Here is a 22,706-nt window from a genome sequence, read left to right as displayed (position 1 = left end):
GAAATGGTGAAACGGGTGAAACAGCAAAAATTGACAGCGACACTTTACAGTTTTTTTACCGATTTCGGTATTTTTTTACCGAAAATTTACGGTGAAGGGATTTGTTTACATGAAAATAAACGAACTTCGGTAAGTCAAGAACTAATTTACCGGACTCGGTGAAAACAAGACGTCAGATTGATCAATTACCGATTTTTCTCGAATTACAGAACTGTTTCTGTAAAATAAATTACCGAACTCGGTAATTTTCGTTTACTGTGTATATATAGTTGAAAGTTTGATATTTATAGTTAGCCGAGAATCAATCAGAAATATGATTAAATGTAAGTGGATTATTGTTAAAAATACTATACTTTTTTCTCCGTGTTTGGATAACATAATCATTTTCACTGAATACACTTAGTATCTCAAATATTACTGTTGTTCGTAATACGACAATGAAAACAAGAAAAAAATCGTGATTTTCGAACCCGTCTGTTATGATGCGCACATTTCTCATTTTGTTATCGTAATTTCTTAAAACTTTTCATCGAACCTGCCCATTTTTTATATACCCAATGATAGATTTTAATCTCTACAATCGATTGATATGCTGTTTATGTGGTTTTTCAAAAATTTGTAGCAACGTTTTCCGAATTTACTAAAAGATATCGGAATTCGTCCAGATTTTCAATAGTTTTGTAGCAAGCAAGCACAACCCCCCGGGAGAGCGTAAATCGAACAAAATCCATGGCTCTCCCAGTCGTGCTCTCGAAATCTGCCGTTCTATGGCAGACTGAAGGAATCGCCAGCAAGGTTACTTAGGGTGGTTTGTGCTGATACGTATGAATATTTTTACGTACCTAATTCATAGCTAAGTCATTGTCTAAATCATTTTGATTGTTTTTCAGCTTTTCAAAGTTACAGAGACCTAGTTCAGAATTTATTTTATCTTTAATGCATAGTGTGGTTTCAAAACGACACTTAATTTAAATTATTCCGGAAGCGCGTGGATATTGTCATATGAAAAACAATCACAACCAATATTACAACGATTTAAATCTTTAAGTTTATAATACTATAAATATCGAGTTCTAATTTACATGTGAAATATAAGACAAAATGTGCATAAAAGTAATTTAAATCATAATTTGAACTCTTCGTGGTGTTATGAGAATTAAAAGAAGCTTTGAATGAATTAGTGATTGGCATATCAATTTAAAAAAAGTCGTGTTTAAAAAGGTTAAGACATTATGTTCCAGAAAATTGTCATTGACATCTTTTGTTTCAGTGATATTTTTTTAAATAGACATTCTTCATTTACATAAGTGTGATTTTTATGATTTTACTCATGTTTTCTTCAAAAAGATTCATAATTTTAACTTATTATCAGGATTAAAAAAAACTCCAAATAAATTATAAATAATTTGTGATTAAAACTTCAGAAATAGTTTTATGGATTCATAATGCTGTGCTTCGAATTGTGAGTCGGATTTTATTATTTTAATTTTTGAATTTCCAAATATGAATTTTGCAATTCAAATTAACATTTTTCTAAAAGTTCAGAATTGGAATTTATAATGAATAAATAAGTAATTGAAAACTAAGACAAAAGAATTGCTTATTCTTAATTTCAAATTCATAACCCAACAAAAATCAGAATTCAAATTTAAATTTGATAGTTTCGATTTTAGTATCATAAATATGAAACTTACAATTTTGTAGTACGAGTTTTCAATCGTGAGTTTGTTTTATTTTTTAAATAAGGGTTTAAAAAAGAATTGAAAATTGTGGACTTTTTATTCAAAATTCACCATTGGAAGCTTAGTATTGTGAATAATTTCGATTTAAGAGTTTTGAATTCAGAAAAAATAAATTGTGAACATAGAAAAATGAATCATGAATATTGAATTATTTATTCTAAAATTTTATTCTTCATTCTGATTTGAAGTTCAGATTTGTAATCTGAAATATAAACAGCAAATCTTATTTTAATACGTATTGTTTTGAAATAATTCAAAAATTAACATCGAAATCATTGACACTTGTATAAAAGTCTTATGTATGTATGTAAATTTTATGTTACAAATAAAAATCAAAGAAGATGCCACCGAAATTATTTTGTCAAATGAGAATTCCAAAACATTTCTGAACTAGGTCTCTGTAACTTTGTAAAGCTGAAAAACAATCAAAATGATGAAGACAATGACTTAGCTATGAATTAGGTACGTAAAAATATTCATACGTATCAGCACAAACCACCCTACGTAACCATGCGGGCGATTCCTTCAGTCTGCCATAGGACGGCAGATTTCGAGAGCACGACTGGGAGAGCCATGGATTTTGTTCGATTTACGCTCTCCCGGGGGGTTGTGCTTGCTTGCTACAAAACTATTGAAAATCTGGACGATTTCCGATATCTTTTAGTAAATTCGGAAAACGTTGCTACAAATTTTTGAAAAACCACATAAACAGCATATCAATCGATTGTAGAGATTAAAATCTATCATTGGGTATACAAAAAATGGGCAGGTTTGGTGAAAAATTTTAAGAAATGACGATAACAAAATGAGAAATGTGCGCATCATAACATACGGGTTCGAAAATCACGATTTTTTTCTTGTTTTCATTGTCGTATTACGAATAACAGTAATATTTGAGATACTAGGTGTATTCAGTGAAAATGATTATCATATTATCAAAATAAAACTAAAATTTAAATTTTGAAAATCGGTCCAATTATGAATGAGATACTGCGCTGCTAAGAAAAAATTTTACCTTTTTTGAAAAGTGAGAATTTTTCTTCCGGTAATTCCAAGATCGCGACCAAAACTCCCATGGGACCCTAAAATTTTTATATATGTTTAAAAAGATTTATTTTTCACAATTTCAAAACATATAAAAAAAAATTTTCACACCAACCTATACTGCAGATATAAGAATTTTAAAATGATGTCTTTTTTCTGTTCAAAGCGTTCTATAGGTCATCTGCTAAGTCAAATCAATTTAAATTTTATGTATTTAAAATCTTGAATAAATTACCTAAACAATGAATCTAAATTCATAAATATCGGTCAAGATATGTGACCAGTGGAACGAAATCAATTTACTAGTCAAAACCAGCGAAAAATAATTTGTTCAAAATTTTGCGAACGGCCTAGGAAGGTTAATAGCTGATCGGAAAAGCTCTTGTCGAGAAACGTTTTCGGAATCCGCGGTAAACTCAACTTCACGCAAGAAACCCATCAAGCCTTGGCCGTTATCCTTGCCGTCGTACCAGAGATTCCAATCGGAAACTGGCCGGCCTCTACGCGAACGGTAAAACTGCTGCGGCGATCTCTCTTCGCGGCGTCGAGATTGGATAGGTCTAGCGTCAGAATCCGATTCTGAATCCGTATTGTGAAAATCGGAACTATCGAGAAGGGAAGGTTTTCGTTCGAAGTGATAATCGGTTTACAAATTGTTCGTTTTCCTCGGAATCCGATATCCGGTTTCGCGACACGTTTCTAACGGTTTTTTGGATTCGCGGTTTATTGCTAACGGATTTAAGAATTCGCGGTGGAGCTGGTGATTTTTCGCTCCTAATACTAAAACCAATCGCTCCTTCCTCTTCCGAGCTTTCAATTTCAGTTTCCCGATCCCCTAAACATTCATTTTCAGTATTTTCCGGTTCCGTTTCAGCATTATTCTTTTTCTTGCTGTGTACTTTTCTCTTGGGTTTCGACTTAGCGTTTTGTGCTAGAGTCAATTCTGCTAACGAGCTCGCAATGTTAGCCATCAAAACTGATTGTGCTTTCTGGAGTGATGCGAACGGTGAAAAAAAAGAAAATCCGTACTTTTTACGTTAAGAACACGACGCGCACTTCTTTGCCCTAAGGCGTTCACGGACAGAAAGACTCTGCACTTGCTAGGCCGAATCTTCATCACCTCGAATTACATAAAGTTCATCCGACCGTCACACCAATATATAAGCACGTCATCAAACGGAACTGACGTGTGCGACGTTGATTGGGTGATAACACTTCCTCGCAATGTATGTATGTATGTATGACTTTGGTGTTTTTGGCCGAGAGTTTCATACTCTATATAACCACTTTTCTTCTTTTTCTAGTTACATATTTCGAAGACACGGTGTGTCGATATTGGACATTTTTTCAAATAATGAATCGTGCTTTTTCCAAAAAGCTGAGAGCTTCTTTAATTTTGTCTTCGTTAAAATCTTTTATCAACTCGAAAAGATTGGAATATGTTTCCCAATCATAGTGGTTTCGTATGTGGTTATATTGTATGCAATTAAATAGGGCATGTTCTGTCGTGAAATTTTCTGAGCATATTTCGCATTGTTTCGTGTCACGGATACGCATTAGGCCAAGGTAGTATGGCGAATAGTCATGTCCACTTAGTAGCCTATTTGTCGTGCGGATTTGTGTGTTGCTCAATTCAGAATTGTAATACCATGGCTTTAGATTAAAGTGGTTTTGAAATTGGTAGAATTTCAAACCCTTCTGTTTATTTTCTGCTGTGTCTCTGTACCACTCGTTAGTAGACGTCATGTAATAATTTTTGAAGCGCCTGATAGCGTCGTCTAGCCGAAATTTGTTTTCTAAGATAGCCGGACAATCCAGGCCATGTTTGGCTAGTTGGTCAGCATTCTCATTCCCAATAATTCCAACATGTGAAGGTATCCATTGAATTGTTGTGCGTTTCTCTGTTGCTAGGTTACATATATCATAAGTAACTTTATCAAATATTTGGTTTTTTGTATCTCTTTTCAGGATTTTACAAGCCGCTTGTGAGTCAGTAAAGATGACTGCTCCCAGGGAATTTTGATTGGGTATTTGTTCAAGTGCTACCCTTATTGCTAGGAGTTCTGCTGATGTAATGCTCACTTCCTGCGCCAGCGCTAGACTGATTCTTTGATTTGATGAATCATCAAAGATCCCAAGTCCGCATTTCGATCCCATTTTTGACGCGTCTGTATACCATTTATCGTGTAGAGGATATTTGGTTCGTATCATTTCTTGAGCAAGTGATTTCATTATTGTCGGGGATGTTATATTTTTCTTCATAGAAGATCCTATTATATGATCTTCAACCGTAATTTTCATTCTGCTACAAGGCCGTATCTGTAGGTATAGTTTTTGAAAATCGTCGAAGTTTTTAATGTATACTTTTTCTATGTATGTGTACTGTGATTCTTTCTTTAGAGAGTGTATATTTATTGAATGTAACTGTTGAGCAATTAAATCATTTTTATAAATATGTTGAGCAATTCTTTTTTTTGCAAAGAGTTCACGTTTGAACAAAAGAGGTCCTTCTCCACTCAATGCTGCTAACGTGTTTATCGGTGTTGTCCTCGTACATCCTGTTGCTATGCGTAAACCTTGTCTATTAATCGTCTCAAGCATATCACTGTATCGTTTCGATGTGTTTCCGTATAAAATAGATCCATAATTTAAGAAGTTTCCGTAAAGGGCTTTGTGATACATCATCATCACCTTAGGTGTTCCTCCATGTTTGATTCCTCCTATCATTTTCAACATGTTTTGTCTTTGGATGAAAGTCTGTTTTAATGTTCTGATATGGATTCCATATCGAAGAGTTTGATCTAGGGTTATACCCAAATATTTGTAGCTGGTCACTGTTTCTAGCGTTTCTCCATTTAAAGAAAGAGGGAGTGTTTTGCTCGTGGTTTTGAAAATCATTGATTTTGTTTTGGAGCTATTGAGTGTTAACCCTAGTTCTGCAGCTTTCGTCGAAAAATTGTTAATTTCTGTTTGCATTTTTCGAATTGCTTTTTCAAGACTTTTTGCTCTAACAATTTTCAGAAAATCATCTGCAAATTGAAGAGTGATATCGTCTGTTTCAGTGTTTGTGTTATGAAGTGCAGCAGTGTAAATGTTGAAGAGTACAGGCGATAATACATCTCCCTGAGGTACTCCACAACTTGTGATGTGTTCTACAGTTCCTTGGTCAGTATGGATTATCATTTTTCTGTTTGCCAGAAAGTTGTAAATCCATGTGACGGTATCTCGTTTGAATCCATAATCAAGCATAATAATCTTAAGTTTGTCGATGTTTACACAGTTGAATGCATTGGAGAAATCGAAGAAAACTCCTATGGTTGCAAAACCTTCCCTTTTGGCAGTCATTATGTAATTTGTCGCAAAAGTCACACAATGTTCAGTTGACATTCCTTTCCGGAATCCGAATGATTGGTCAGGTAGTATGTTGTTGTTTGAGCAAGTGAGTTGGATATCTTTCAATACTGATGCATTCAGTGTTTTTACAATGGTGGGAAGTAGAGCTATAGGTCTACTGGATCCTATATCTTCTGGGGGTTTGTTTGGTTTTAAAATGGGTATAATTTTAATCTCCTTTAATTGTTCATCTAATGTTGCCTTTCGCCACATTTGATTCAATATTTCTAATAATTTAGTAACAGTAACCAAATCCAGGTTTTTCAATGTATAATAGTTAATATTGTCTGTTCCCGGAGATGAACGAGAAGGCTTGTTTTTTGTAAAATCATTCCAAGATTCAAGATCTATTATGTTTGTTCTTGTGTTTAATTCAGGTGGTAATGGTTGTTTAAATTCTGGTAATCCAAAGTTTTTAACAAGAAATTTTTCTGCCGTGTCTTTCTCATGGAGAATGGGGTTATTTCTGGGATTTTCAATAGGAGAAAGTCTTAACCGTTTTACTAAGTTCCAATTTTCCTTAATGTTCCGTGGATCGATTGAACTAGACAGTTCTAACATTTTATCTTTAATGTGTTTTATTTTCATTTTTTTAAATTTTGCTGTTGCTTTTTTCCATTCTATCAGATTTCCTGTGCTACTAGTTCTATTGTAATTCCTCAGCGCTTCCTGTTTAGCCTCATACAGTAAGGAGAGTTCATCGTTCCAATAATACTTCGGGGTATGTACGCTGAGCTTTCTATGCTTTTTACGAATTTCATTGGATAATGTGACAAAATCCTGAAATTCTTCAATTTCCCAATGTTTTATTTGAGAAATTTCTTCAGCAATTTTTATACGGTCAAAATAGAACTTTTTTTTTGGTTTGTAGCTTAGTTGTAGTTGTATTTTTAACATAAGGTGTCCACTTCCACCGAAACTCTTTCCCAGTACTTCCCATTTAGCATTATCAAATAAATTTGAAGTGCACATTGACAGATCAATAGCACTAGGTCTTTGATTAACGTTAGACGGCATATATGTTAAGTCTCCAGTGTTCATAAACAGTAAATTGGAATTTGTAATTAGATCATAAACCAAATTACCTTTGTTGTTTGTTTCTGAGCATCCCCACAACTCATTATGACTATTAAAATCTCCTCCTATAAGCACTTTTGGGTAATTAGATATTTCGTTTAATAGTATTGGTATACATGTTTCAAGTTCTTGTATAGTGATTCTTGGATTTATGTAAATTGTTACAAGAACCAGGTCGATTGGATGTATTTTTATCCCCAGAGTTTCAAAATTCATGGTTGAATTGAGTGTGATTTTTTTGAAAGATAAATCCGAACGCAAATAAATGCCTACTCCTCCAAAACCATCGGATCTCGGTGCTAGTACACGGTGATATCCTTGGATATTCCACCGTTCAGTTAAAATTTGATCTGGTTTTACCCAAATCTCCGATAATAGTGCTGCGTCATATTTTCCAGAAAAAATTTCATGTGTAAGTTCATTTTTGTTTGTTTTTAAACTCTGAATATTTGCTTGTAATATGTTGAACATGTTTTCTATATAAAAGTGTTTCCAGTCCACTCACCTGCTTTTCTCAACTCACCCATGATTTGAGCGGATAGTTCCTCTCCTGGTGTACCGTGAGGTTTTAAAATTTCTACTAATTTTGTACTAATTTCTTCCATAACTCTATTCCATTGTGTTTGTGTTTGCTTCTTGATTGTCTCTTCTAAATGTTTCTTCAGTTTTTCCATTTCTCCTGTTCTGTACTCATTGCTCAAACCGTTTCCTATATTTTCTTCCTTTTCTTCTTCCATTTTGCGTTTCTTTACAAACTCCTTCTGCGTCAGACTCGATGCTCCTGTTGTAAAATCTGCTCCTTCTTTTCCTTTATTTTGTCTGCTGTTTATCGGTGTATTGTTCCGTGTTTTAGGTACTTGTTGATAAGATTTTGTTGTCCTTGTTGTAATGTTGGCATACGATTCTGCCGGTGTTGGATACTCCTCAGCGTTTCTTAAAACATCGAACTGGTTTTCTGTTGGTAGTTGATACGATTGTCTTGCTTCTTGATACGTCATGCTTTTCTTTGCCATGGTTGCTTGGATATCGCTTTCTTTCTTCCATCTTGGACATGATTTATCCGTCGTTTTGTGTTCGTTGCTCTCACAGTAAAAACATTTTATTTTCTTGCAATTTTTGTCTACCGGATGTTCCTCTGAACAACTAGGGCATTTTTCAACATTTGCTTTGCAGTTTTTCGATAGGTGGTTGTACCTTAGGCACTTGTAGCAATCAATACTGATGTTATGAAATCGCTTGGTACATCTTTGTACCTGAAAATGATCACATTTTCATATGTGATGAAAGAAATTAGAGAAACATGAACTATCAAAGAACGAAAGAACATAAGCCGTAAATATCATGAAAATTTCGAAAAAGATACAACGGCTCACCGACAGGACTTGAACCTGCAATCTCCGCTTCGGTACAACGGCGCGTTAGCCAATTCCACCACGGTGAACGTGATGGAACCGGCGAACACGAGCAATCGAGCTCTGCCGATCAATGCCGGTTGATCGGCAGAGCTCGATTGCTCGTGTTCGCCGGTTCCATCACGTTCACCGTGGTGGAATTGGCTAACGCGCCGTTGTACCGAAGCGGAGATTGCAGGTTCAAGTCCTGTCGGTGAGCCGTTGTATCTTTTTCGAAATTTTCATGATATTTACGGCTTATGTTCTTTCGTTCTTTGATAGTTCATGTTTCTCTAATTTCTTTCATCACATATGAAAATGCACTTGTAGCAGATTACGGGCTTCCTGATGTATGGTTGTATTCTGAAAATAGCAGAAAAAATACTTATGTAAGTGGGAAGAATATTGCTCCTGAATACCACCCCCATTTTGTGCGTTGGCTCTTTTTTCCGTCCTTGAAACGACTCATCCTGAACACTGATTCGATTTCTATGTGGCTTTGGATGTTATCTTTTATTCCTTCATCCATGTCTATGGGAATCCCCGAAATCACACCAGTCATTGTCACAAATTGTTTCGGAATGTATGCCTTGTAGTTCTTCAGTTGAAGATTTTTGCATGCAGCTAGACGGTTTGCATCCCTCCAGTTTCCTACGTATACCGTCACCTTATTCCTACCAGTCTTTCGGATGTCCTCGATTGATTTATCGAAACCATTCTGATGTAGGATTTCTCCAATTTTCAAGCGATTGAGTGTCTTCGTTTTCTCAATATCTGTGTTTTCTATTTGTACTCTGTATGTTCGTCCATCACTTGGTTTGTACTCGTAGTTTTTAAAGGTTTTTGTTGATCTTTCCTGTCCATGTCTTTCTGTAGTCCTATTTGTGTTCAAATAATTGTCGTCCTGGTTCCTGTTTGCTGATTGTTGCAACTCGGTACATTCCATAGAATCATCTCGTAATGCTGATTCATTCCCAGTTTGAAGGTTAGGGGGCCTTGTCATTTTAGATGCTGCTCCATCAGGAGCAGCATCTGCGAAGCTCATCGTTCTTCTTCCACTGGTTCACTTCACAATGTTGACTTTTTTTGCACTCTATACTAAACACGTTAAAATAACACCATTTAGCGACGGTACAAACGACAAAACTGTTAAAATTTTTAAAAATATTTTCCGTCAATAATTAAAAATCGGCCTTCTGTGTCGAAATCCAATGTATTTTTTTCACTTCCTCGCAATAACAAAAGCCTGTTCATCCGCGCCCATGGGTATCTCTCGGGAGAGAGTAGCCGCGTAGTGAGAGGGATGGGAGGTAAAATGGGACGAACCCCTGAGTGGCGATTGTTTTGACGTCTCTCGATGAGAGTTAGTGAGAACCCCTTACCAGGGATGTAGTCGATTTAGAAAATGTGTCGAAGACACATTATTTTTATTGCGGTTACTGGGAAAATTTCTAATCGAGCGACGGTAGCCTTCCGTGCGGTAGGCTAGCCGGAGCAGTAAACACAGTTAAAAAATTCACTCTTACTCACTAATTTCATTGAAAAGTTAAGAAGTAAATTCTTGAATCAATCTTCAAATCATTATTTTGCAAGAGAGGACAAAACAGGAAGTCATCAGAATGAAATATTATTATTCTTAGTATTCATTGAGATTGAATTAATTACGAGCGTTAAAATCCCAGACAAAACAAAAAATATTGAACACTATTGAAAACACATTTTTCCATAGCCTGAGAATTAACGAATTTGGCATGACGAAGATTTTTGATGCGATAAATGCGTCTTTTATACTTTATATGCTGGTCAAATTCAATTATGTTGTCGTTAAAATGTAACAAATCGTATATGAGAAGTTAAAAAAAGGAGTTGTGTACGGATAATGATCTATTATAGGAAATAATACCATTCGCATCGCAAAAAATTGGACTGCGCACTCATAACTGCGAAACTTGTGCGATCTGTCAAATCAGTATAAAATCTGTCGGTTTTCTACACGCTAACCGCTTTTCAGTTAAACTTTATACGGATAACTCCGACTGCAAAACATAGCACGAAATCCAACATTCAATGATGATCGCTACCGTGTCGTCGAACTCTAAACTTATTTAAACAACTACAGCGTTTTCTTTTTTTTCGTGAATTTGTCCGCTGATTGACCCCATCGCAAACAGTTTTTTTTTATTATTCATTTTTCCGTGATTTTGACCGCTGATTGACCAAGCTCAAGGCAAACACAATTTTTTGTTTTATAAACAATAGATAATCCGATAATAATATTTGGTATACATGTTTGTTTGACAACTTTTTATTAAATCATCTTTAAATGTTTTCCGCTTGTTCATCCGATTTAATTTCAGTCGATAAATAATCCTTATGTAGAACAATGCTCATTTTTTTCTTGAATACTGTAATTTTTTTTACAGTGGTACCCTACGGGAGCCCAAATCAGCTATCGCAGAAATAGAAAAAAAGAGTGGATCAGCAATATGTACAAGTAACAAACGGTTACAGTAGCGAGGTGAAGTTCACCTGAATTGAGCTGAATAAAAAAAATATAATTCACCTAGAAAAAAGGTAAAACCAAATAAGGTAAAACTTACCTCGTAGCGGGGCGAAGTTGACCTGGATTGAGCTAAACCAAACGGTACAATTCATCTCGAAAAAATAACTATTTGCCAAACACGTTTATTGAGGTTAAGCTGTTTTGTCGTTCAGGAACAAGTTTTGCTTTATGCCTAATATGTGAAAATCGGAATAGAATGGTAAGTGTTTTCTTAGATATCATTTAATTTTCCTGGTTCTCGTCATAATACATTGCTTTTGTTTTGTGGGATATCAGAGAAAGCTTCGTTTAAATGTTTGATTAAGTCAACAGTGCAACTGGCAGCACTGTTTGCAAGCATAGTTAGATCTGTCAAATCTATGTCGAATGATATCTTTCTCGCTCTCACCCTCTCGTTCTCCCCAATGGTTTTCGCCATAGACCTTCCCTCGTTCATCGGCCTTTCGCGCGTCTCAGCCAGTCGGGTACTCGGCCGCGAGGCAAACAGCAGTACGTCCAGGTAAAGGAATTATCCTAATCGCGGTACCGGTTTTTCGGTAGACTCCGAATCTGGTCCCACATGTTTCAGATCGGCCCATAGAGCTTTGAGGTGTATTCCACGTCATCCTACATCCGGAAAAGCCGAACCTGATCGGATTAGTCGAACGGAGGAGATCTTGAATGTACGCAACGCAGGAGGATTCAGCGGCCATGGCGGCTCAGAAGAACGCGAAGCCGAATTACCAGTCCCTATTTATCTCCAATAAATATCATTTTTGAAAGAATTTTATATTTTTTTAATTCTTATTGAAGAAACCATTGCAATCAAACCAACCAGCACTTATCTTTTAAATCAGTAAATGGGAAAACGGTATTATTTACAATTTTTCAAGGTGAATGCGAAAAAGGTAACATTTACCTTTATGCTAGGTGAATTGAAACAAGGTAAAATTTACTTTTTTGCTAGGTGAATGACAAAAAGGTAAAATTTACCTCGTAAAGGTGCATTTACAGTTCTTTCGAACGTGAAAATGAAAAAACTTATATTCTTCAAAAACTCGACTATGCTGCATTTCATGGCTGCGAAACTAGGTGGAATAGATGCGGAATGGTTGAACGATTATTTTTGAACTGATTTCCTTGTTCAAAGCCCTTTAATCTTAATTTTATTTCAATTCCCCCGATTTTCACTGCGGAATATTTTTTCCGCGTTCACTGACATTCCGCTCGAAGTGTAAACGCACTGAGCGAACGTGAAAACGGAAAACGAACAAGAGTGGTGAATATAAATTCCGCGTTCATTTTCACGTCCGAATGGCAATGTGCATTCTGAAAAAAATTTCACCGATGACGGAAAAATTTTTGCTTCATAAAAAATTAGTTTTTTTTTAATTTGTAAGCACATTTGAAGGCAATTAAAGGCTTAAAATACTACGAGTTTGAAATGAAACGCATACGATTTTTTTTTAACTTTAAAACCCGCTTGGGCATCATTTAATTGCACCTGTTGGAAGAGTTTCTCGACGAATAAATGTACCTATTGGAAGAGCTTCTCAACGAATAAATGTAAATGAAGATCATCGAATGGCCAGATTCCATTGAAATAAAAAAAAATAGATTCCGCTTTGTTCAAATGTGTGTTTCAGAAAAGGTATGGAAATAATTATGAAAATTTATGAAATCATTCAATAATGTGTTTTAAGGAGAACTGAAAAGCAGAAAAATTAACAAACAAAAGAGTACTGATGCATTTTAATTAAATAAAAACCTTTTCAATTGTTTCACTAACTAAAAGTAATTTTGAAATTTTTGTTTGCTAATTTTTAATCAAGAACAAAAAATGGCTATCTTGTAGAAGTTATATTCATAACGTCCTTTCAATAAGTTTTTCAAAAGAAACGAATCGCTAAAGCTCGTTACTCCTTGATCGATAAATACTTTTTAGGAGTACTTTAAATTCATAAAATTTAAATTAAATTCATTGTATTCAAAGATAAGAACTTTGAATGATCTGTCATTTTCCGATCGAAACCAATTTCTACCCGCAGTTGAACAAACCTCTTACTAGTTTTGAAGATTTGACCGATTTGACATTTCACTGCGGAATATTTTTTCACTGTGGTGAGTTCACGTTCACGTTCGAGTTCGAGTTCACAAGAACTGTAAACCGGGCTTAAGGGGTGGAAAAAATTCACCTCGCAAAAAGGTAAATTTTACCTTTTTTTTATTTTCCGTGTCGCGATAAACGGTACACTCAGAAATGAATAAAATATAAAAAATATTTCTTTTTATTTATTCTGGAATTATGCAGCGAATATTTTTTACAGTCCCTAAAAAATATGTATTGCGATATTATTTTTTATGCATTGGAAATATTTCTTCTTGAGAAATATCCTTCTGTGCATTAAATTTAGAACCCGAAACATTTCAACCTGTCATTTCGGTTTTCTTTTCTTTCATGGTATTTTGTTTTCATTGGTAAAATTAAAACATCCGCAATCAACCACCTATTCGATTTATTTGGTGCTTGAAAATGAAGAAAATTGAGGACCGCATCAGCAACATGACCGTGACCCGAATAGGAACAACTGTGTCGATGCACTGCGAAGGTCACATGGTCAGTATTCTAGGTAAATCTGCTGATTATTCCTATAATATGGTTATAGAGACTTTGTACTCCATTATTAAGGTGACGTTAAACCGGAGGAAATTATCCAGTTGGACATCATCCAGCGCAGCATAACTCCACACCTGCCGTCATTAAAGTAATAATTTTCCTTCGAAGTTCGACCATATTAATTATTAAAAAATATCAGTCTTCAAAAACATGATTTTTTGTCTTTTTCAGATTTAAAAGCATCGAAGTGACTACCGAGGACAGTTTTCATTTTTAACAACTGTGGACTTCTATTTATTTGCTATTGTGGAACTTGCTACGGTAAATACCACTAGCATAAACAAATTCGATGTTTAAGCTAAACAATTTTTTCAATTTCAGGAATGACAACACCGAATTCAATGTAAGATTTGATTCAAAAGGTAGAATTGCGATTGTGCCCCGATTTTGCAAATATGCCGAAAAATTTTATTTTTATTTTTGTGATATTTTTAAATTTAAAATAAAATGAAAAATTATCAAATATTTTACAATTTGAATTTAAATTAATCCTGAAGTGCAACCACCAATTTAAATTTCGTTCCGTCTACCACTACCAGATGTCACTGTCGTAGATATTTCTCAAATTTTTAATACCCGAGATATTTCTCGACGAGAAATATTTCAGTTTTTACACGCCGAGAAATAACTCAGTGAGTGGGCACGGTGAAGCGGGAAAATACATGAAAAATAATAATTTTATATTTTTTTATTGTATACACTCAGAAATGAAAAAAATATGAAAATTATTATATTTTAATAACTCCGATATTTCTCTGACATTAATATCCAGAAATATTAAAAAATAACTATTTTAGATATTTAAATTTATGCATTCGAATAATTTCTTGGCGTGTAATGCACGCTAACTTTTGGCTACCCCTAAAAGGCGTAAAATTGACCCGTTATTGGGAACCACCATTATCTGTCAAATAAAGGGTCAGTATAACGGATCAATATTACCCTTTATTCCGAACTAGTAGCGAACGCTTCAAAAAGGGTAACTTTGGAACTTGTCATTTGATACGTTACTTTTTCCATCGAACTGTTTTTGCAGAAAGATTGTGGTTAGATTTTTTTGTATAACAAATTCATATTTTTTGAATATTTTGCTTATTTCATTTTCATTCCAAGCATAACATCAGCACGCCGTAATGGAGGACCGGTCAAACTCAAATAAAAATAAAGAGGATTCAACCAGAATTGACGTGGTTAAAGAAGTTTTTGGTAAGTTTATTGATTTTTGTTTTTTATTTTAAATTTTGTCTTTAATCATCTCTTATCTTATTTTAGGGACATTAAACACGATGGAGGAACCGCAGTATCGGCCTAAAAAGCCCCTGGAAAACATCAACATACACACCACCCAACACAAAAAAACAATCCGGTGCCAACAAATTGTTCATAGGAAAAATTGACTGTCGTCAAGATTCATTAGAATTAGAGTCTTCAATTATCGGCATTTGAATAAACAAAATAAAATATTCATTTGGTTTGATTTTTTCCCTGCAATAGAAATTGCTTTTAGCTAATACACAAACCTCCACCAAACGCAAGCGTTTCAAATAAGGGGTAATTTTCATCCGCTACAAGCGTTATCATGCTGAGTACCCCTTAAAGGGTAAAGTGACTTTATACGTAAAAAGGAGTTCTCCCAGTCTTATTGAATAACGGGTCAAAAGTATTCGTTAAGGGGTAGCTAAAAGTTAGCGTGTGATCCAATGCATAAAATTTAATAACCGAGATATTATATATTATTTTGTTCAAACAAACGCTTTGTGCGTTTGAGTCCCAACTAAACGGGTATGAGCACATGCTAGATTCTTCAGTTGCTAAATGCCTTTCAACTTTACTGCATGCAGATTCCATTCTCTTGAAATATGTAACTGAATCATATACCTGATTCACTAATTCGTCGAGCCCAAATGAAAAGCTTTTTATTTAATTACTAGCTGATCCCATACGAACTCCGTTTCGCTTTCAACTTGGAATATGTCATGAACAGTTTGTATGAAAGATGCACTTCTGAATTCATTGTTAAGAAATAATTGCAAAAATATTGGTCGATCACTTTGTCTGTCGTCTGCTACTAAATTTGAAGTCAGAAATCCTTTAACCGGGCCAAAAAACCACGTGTATAAATTTCGATACGATCATTGCATAATAACGCAATCATTGCCAAAAAGCTAAACCCCTTTCGGGGGCTCTTATACAATCTTTGATGACTGAAATTGATTGCCCTTCCCTCAAAACTCCCGTGTGCAAATTTTCAAAGCAATCCATTGTATAATAACGTCAATATTGCTAAAAATAGTGAAGAATTAATTTATATGGACGACCCCTTTCGTCGACCCCTGGCAAAACATTTGACATCTGAAATCGGTTGCTCGTCCCTGAAAACTACCGTGTGCAAATTTTCATCCCAATCCGATGTAAAATAACGACGATATTGCAAAAATATTGAAATGAACGACTATGATTATATGGACGACCTCCTTTGCCGGCCCCTTACACTGAATTTAATACCTGAAATCCATTGCTCATCTCTCAAAACTCTCGTGTACCAATTTTCGTCTGAATCCGATGTATAATAACGACAATATCGCATCAACAGCGAATAGTTAATATGGACGACCCCATTGGCCGACCTCTGATTTTAGTTTTGATAAGTGAAATCTGTTGCTTGTCCCTTATAACTCCTATGTGCAAATTTTCACCCCAATCCGATGTATAAAAACGTCAATATCACTAAGATACTGAAAATTTAATATGGACGACCCCTTTTGCCGGCCCCTTACACTGAATTTGATACCTCAAATCGATTGCACGTCACTCGAAACGATCATGTACCAATTTTCATCTGAATATGATGTATAATAACATCAATATCGCAAAAACAGCGATCAGTTAATATGGACGACCCCTTTGGCTGACCCCTTACATAAAATTTGACACCTGAAATCGATTGCTTGTCTTTCAAAACACTCATGTGCAAATTTTCAACACGATCCGACAAAAAATAACGTCAATATCGCGAAAACAATATTTGTCTTCTATGGACGACCCCCTTCAGAAGGGGTCATCCGAAAATCTAAAAACATTTTTCATCCTTCCTGGTTCTAATGAGCATCCATGCCAAATTTCAGCTCTCTAGCCCTTAAGACGGCTGAGTCTATAGAGGACAAACAAACAAACAAACAAACAAACAAACATACAGAAATTGCTTTTTATATACATACTAGCTGATCCCATACGAACTCCGTTTCGCTTTAAACTTGGAATTTGTTATGAACAGTTTGTATGAAAGTCAATAGCCAAGCATTTTCCAGATGCACTTCCGAATAAATTGTTGAGTAATAATAAAGAAAATATTAGACGATCACTTTTCTGAAGTCTGCTACTTCATTTGAAATCATGAATCAATTGACCGTGGCGAAAACCCCCGTGTATAAGTTTCGACTCGATCGTTGCATAACAACGCAATTATTGCCAAAAAAATAAACCCCTTTTGGTGACCTCTTATACAATATTTGATATCTGAAATCGATTACCCTTCCCTCAAAACTCCCGTGTGTAAATTTCCTAAGCAATCCATTGCATAATAACGTCAATATTGCCAAAAACAGTGGGACATTTAATTAATGTGTACGACTCCTTTCGACGACCCCTGGCAAAACATTTGACATCTGAAATCGATTGCCCGTCCCCGAAAACTACCGTGTGCAAATTTTCATCCCAATCCTATGTATCATAACGACGATATTGCAAAAATATGGAAAGGTTAATATGAACGACCCCCTTCGCCGACCCCTTACATTGAATTTGGTACCTGAAATCGATTACCCGTCCCTCAAAACTCTCCTGTGCCAATTTTCATCTGAATCCGTTGTATAATAACTACAATATCGCATTAACAGTGAATAGCTAATATGGACGACCCCTTTGGCCGACCCCTGACTTTCATTTGGATCAGTTAAATCTATTGTTTGTCCCTAATAACTCATATGTGCAAATTTTCATCCCAATCCGATGTACGAAAACGTCATTATCACTAAGATATTGCAAGTTAATATGGACGACCTCTTTGGACGACCCCTGATTCCCCATTTAGCATCTCGAATTGATTGCTCGTCATTCAAAACTACTATGGGCAAAATTTCATCTCAATCCGATGTATAATAACGCCAATATCGCAAAAACAATAAACAGTTGATATGGACGACCCCTTTTGCCGACCCCTGACCCAAAATGCAATGCCTGAAATCGATTGGCCATCTCTCAAAACCCTCATGTGCAAATTTTCATCACAATCCGACGAAAAATAACGTCAATATCGCGAAAACAATATTTGTCTTGTATGGACGACCCCCTTCAGAAGAGGTCATCCGAAAATCCGAAAACATTTTTCATCATTCCTGGTCCTAATGAACATACATGCCAAACTTCAGCTCTCTAGCTCTTAAGACGGCTGAGTCTATAGAGGACAAACAAACAAACAAACAAACAAACCCACAGAAATTGCTTTTTATATATATAGATATTAAATCGAAAATAATGTGACATCTATTATTTATACTTGATATGGTTTTTATTAACATCTTTCCTCAATTTATGTTACGTATAGGGTGGTTGAAGCGAAAAAAAAAACATTCAAATAATAACTCAAAAAGAAACTATTATCACACCCAATGTTACCCAAACATGTGTGAAAGAAATCATTGTTGGCTAAAATTTTCTCACCGTGAACTAAATCGATCTGTCGTGTATTTTGAAATCCTGTTCCAAATTTGCATGAATTTGGAACAGAGGCGTATAACTGTTGGGAATTTTGAAATCGATAACTGTGCTAAAACAGCCATTTACGCCACCGGTGCCAGCCGAAATGTTTTAGCGTGGTCGAAAACCGTGTTTTGCATCTACCGTTGGGACAGCCCTTAGCTGCCATTAGAGCACCTGCAACGGTTCAGGCGTAAATATTGGTTTTAAGTATACCAGTTTTAGCAAAATTTGAAATTTTAGAATCGGCTTAAACACCCACTCCCCACCGGTGTAGGAGCAAATTTAAAACGGAAACACTTTCATTGCAGACACTCAATAATTGAGAAGGAAAAACCCATTTTATTAGAAAAATTGCATAAGTTTTGAGTTTCACGGTTAATTGTCTTAAAATTAATTCTACGAATATTCTTTTTGACAGAACAATGATTTCAACTATTCTACCAGGATTTCATTAATATAAAAGCAAAAATGACTACCCGAATAGCCAAGACCATGGTATTAATATAACAGAACAGTGGTTTTCAATTTAACAATAAACTTCATCCTAAAATCAAAGTCTTCATCAACCTCTTTAAATTTTGAAATCACCATAGTTTTTTATGTAACTGTAAAATATATCGTTAATACATGATATTTCATAGTTGGCGAATTGGAGGAAAACATCATATAACAGTAATCCTCTTGTGATGTTCAAAGTAACAGTGTATTTGATGGTAAAATGTAAATCCGAACATTGGTAAACTTCAGTTATTTTACACATTTGAGATTTTTCGTGTAGAGAAAAAAATTTCGCGCCATTTAGTCGGACAGATTTTATCGCGTCATTTGCGGTTGGAAAAATAGGAACCGATTAATCCGGCCGGACAAAGCTCTGAAAGGACGAAATCTGATACAAAAGTGAATTACGATGGTGACGGTGAGTACTGTAAAACACCTTAAACCTTAAACCTTATTTGAATTTTTTTTCTAGGGGCTGATGCAAAAGGCAGACTACTACAGCTGGACTTCCAGACTTGGGCCGCATAAAATGACTGACTTATACCAGATAGAGGTCTGGAGCACATCCCGTATTAAAGTTTTCGAAAATCCGGGGCCTGGGGCTAGAGGTGTGCCGTAGACTAAAACGTCCCAGAAAATGTTTAGCAGAAGGAGGTCCGCAGGTGCGCAGTGACTGACAAAAAAATTAAAAATGTGTTTTAGTGAGTGTATTAGTGTATCACAGTGTATTATGAATTAATATATAAAAGCAAATAAATGATCCTGAAACCAAGTAAGAAAAGTTTGTTTATCAATTATTTTTCCAAATAAAAACTAATTGCAACCATGAAATTTCACGATCACGAGAACCTTTAAATATTATGAATAAACATTGATTTTCACCACCATCTGAAACTATATGAATACGATGAAAAAAGATGAACTTTACGGTTTATTCGAGTAAGAATTGGAAGCTGAAATGACCATAAATTTAACGGTTTTGTGTTCAGAAATGTATGGAAAAAAGTTCATTTTTTCATTGTTAAGTTGCTTAACAACCCCCTTTTTTCATGGTGAATTTTGCCAAAATTATAAACTTCACTGTCGAAAACTATGAATTTGATAGTGTATTCAAGGTTTCATATACCATGATTCGCATAGTTTCAATCATAAAATTCATGGTTGCGTGAAAATGAAATTCACGGTCTTTTCACAATGTTTTTCTATTCGGGTACACAACGAGGAAAAAAGGTCAATTGAAACAATTCTTCAATTTATGCAATCAAATTTCTTTGAATCAATGGAATAAAATTTTGTTAAAATGAAATGAAATGGCAATTTTTTTTTTCAAGTTATTGCTGGCATTAATAAGGAAACGAGAAATGTTTATCCCAAAGTCAAAGGAAATTTTCCTTTGATTTGTCGAAATTTTTGTTTGACAAAAACTTGTTTCACTATTTGCAAATTTATTTATGGATACAGAAAAATATGCTGATATTGACGAAAACTCCGAGCAATACATGTATATGCATATACGAAACTAAACTGCCCCTACTTTCATAACAGTCCCATATGGAAAAACAAGCAAGCGAGAAAATCAGCTTTTTCTGTTTTGAATATATTTTGAAATTCTGACCACAACTTTCAGCATAAACGAAAAACATTAGATGGAATCCCGCATACTAAAAAACTATATTATGAATAGTCAATACGATACTTCCACGTTCCCAGAAAAGGTTATTGTCTCCGTAAACGTAGCTATTATTTAAAACTTTACTTCGACAACGATAAGAATATAAAACGAAAGTTCATGTGAATAGTGATGATATCTGGGAAGGTGAATGAATTGTTTAACGATTTACTTCAATTTGATCAATAATCGTTAAACTGTTCTCGAACCATAACGTTTAACGTAATGTCATGTGTCAAACTCACGTCAAAAATGACCGAAATGCGGGTCAGAGATGCCAGATGGTTTGAAAAAAGAAAATTAGCCCGGATTCATGAAAATATCTTTAAATTTATTTATCGAATCAATTATTGATTTGTTCATACGCGGAAAGATAAAAGCAGATGCATTGTACAAAGAACAAAAAAAAACATTAAATTGAGACTATTGAGCCGATATCAAGAACTCTTATAGGTAGTTGACGGCAGTAAAATGTTAGATTTTTTATTTGAATTAATTAATTTTGAAATAATTAATAATAATTAAATTTTAAAATAAAATAATTATACATTGAGTATGACACTATCAATTCAAAACTTTCAATTTTTTTTCAATTAAGGGTTCGTTTTCTGTTTGTGTAGGTCGTGTGTGGAGCAACGAATTAATAGATTCATTTTGGTTATCATCAGATGCTTGAGCAGAAACTACTTCAACAGGCGGTGGTGGGACAGTTTCCTTTTGTTCGCCTTCCGAATATTCTTTCAACTTTTCTTTCTGCAGCAATGACTCGAACATCTTCATTCTAGAAAAGGAATGGTGATACATGGTGACTTAATCTTCTATCGCTTTAGTTATATCAACCAATTCAAATGAACTTGTAAATATAAGTTTTATTTTCTTGCTATAATTGCTATAATAAAAGACAATGCTTTAGTTATCTTCTGGTGAACTTCCTAATATTTTTTTCAGATGACGATGGAGAACATAAATCATATTCTTTACGATCTAATGAATAATAAATTGAGTATGACATTATCGATTCTAAACTTTCATTGGAATTGAACGGAATTTTTAAATTGAATTATTTGTATATTTTCATTTTTATAACATTTATTAGTTACTATTTACACATAAAGTCATCCTAAGCATCTGAAATTTATTAATTCAATATTCCGTTTCTCAATATCTGTGCAAATATTGATTAAACATTGAACTTGGCACCACTGTCGCAAACAGTCTTTATCGGTTTGTTTTGCTCGCTACGCCGGGAAATTTTCACCTCGCTCGTCGCGATCGATTGTCTTTAACCTGCTGGAGGAGATGCAATCAGCACACCGGGACCGGCATTCTAGGAATTTTACAACCAATGACATTGTACCAGGTAAGTGGAAATTAAAATCATCTTTAAAAGAAATACTAAGATCCCGTTTCTTATGTTTTAGGTTACGCTGCCGGAACCCCCAGTTTTACTCCGTGCAAGGATTGCTTGGCCCGGAAAGTGTTACAGGGCGTGCTGAGCGAAATGAGGAGGAGCAGGCAGCATGAAAATGCTCATCTCGGGCAAGTTATTTTGTGTTTTGAAATGTAAAATAAAATGAAAAATGTGAAATAAAATAATGAAATTAAAACGATTTGTCAATCTTATCCGAAAAATTCCCATATGCATGGAACGAAATTTTGCGTTTGTGTGCGTGCTCTTTTAGTACGCGTACTGTAAATAGTATGATGATTGGTGAACATCATTCTTTAGTATTAAAAAAGCTTTAAGGTTATCATTTATTAGCAGTTTAACGAAATAATCTAAAAGTTTTTTCAATGGTTACGTTATATGAGGCCATCAAAAAAACAGTAATTTTAGTTCAAACGGTTCGTACACCGATTTCCGTAACAGTTCGATGAACGGTTTGATAAAGCGTTTAAAATATGCCTACATATG

General features: G+C 34.8%; 1 protein-coding gene and 2 long non-coding RNA genes across 7 annotated transcripts in view; 2 read left to right on the top strand and 1 right to left on the bottom strand.

Annotated features, from left to right (window-relative positions):
• The window catches only part of LOC129748042 (uncharacterized), a 160,071-nt gene that overhangs the window by 67,831 nt on the left and 69,534 nt on the right, over window positions 1–22,706 (bottom strand). The gene's annotated exons all lie outside the window — the stretch shown is intronic.
• Window positions 11,156–11,974, top strand: LOC129748202 (uncharacterized). Its single transcript, XR_008737681.1, has 2 exons — window positions 11,156–11,409; window positions 11,631–11,974. It is a non-coding gene; the product is annotated as an uncharacterized LOC129748202 (long non-coding RNA).
• LOC129748172 (uncharacterized) lies at window positions 13,586–15,374 on the top strand. Its single transcript, XR_008737672.1, has 5 exons — window positions 13,586–13,819; window positions 13,879–13,954; window positions 14,038–14,127; window positions 14,188–15,072; window positions 15,139–15,374. It is a non-coding gene; the product is annotated as an uncharacterized LOC129748172 (long non-coding RNA).

The sequence above is a fragment of the Uranotaenia lowii genome, chromosome 1 (assembly GCF_029784155.1).
Source record: "Uranotaenia lowii strain MFRU-FL chromosome 1, ASM2978415v1, whole genome shotgun sequence".
Classification (NCBI taxonomy): domain Eukaryota; kingdom Metazoa; phylum Arthropoda; class Insecta; order Diptera; family Culicidae; genus Uranotaenia; species Uranotaenia lowii.
The sequence above is the reverse complement of the archived record's forward strand: the minus strand, read 5'-3'. Positions and strand labels throughout refer to the sequence as shown.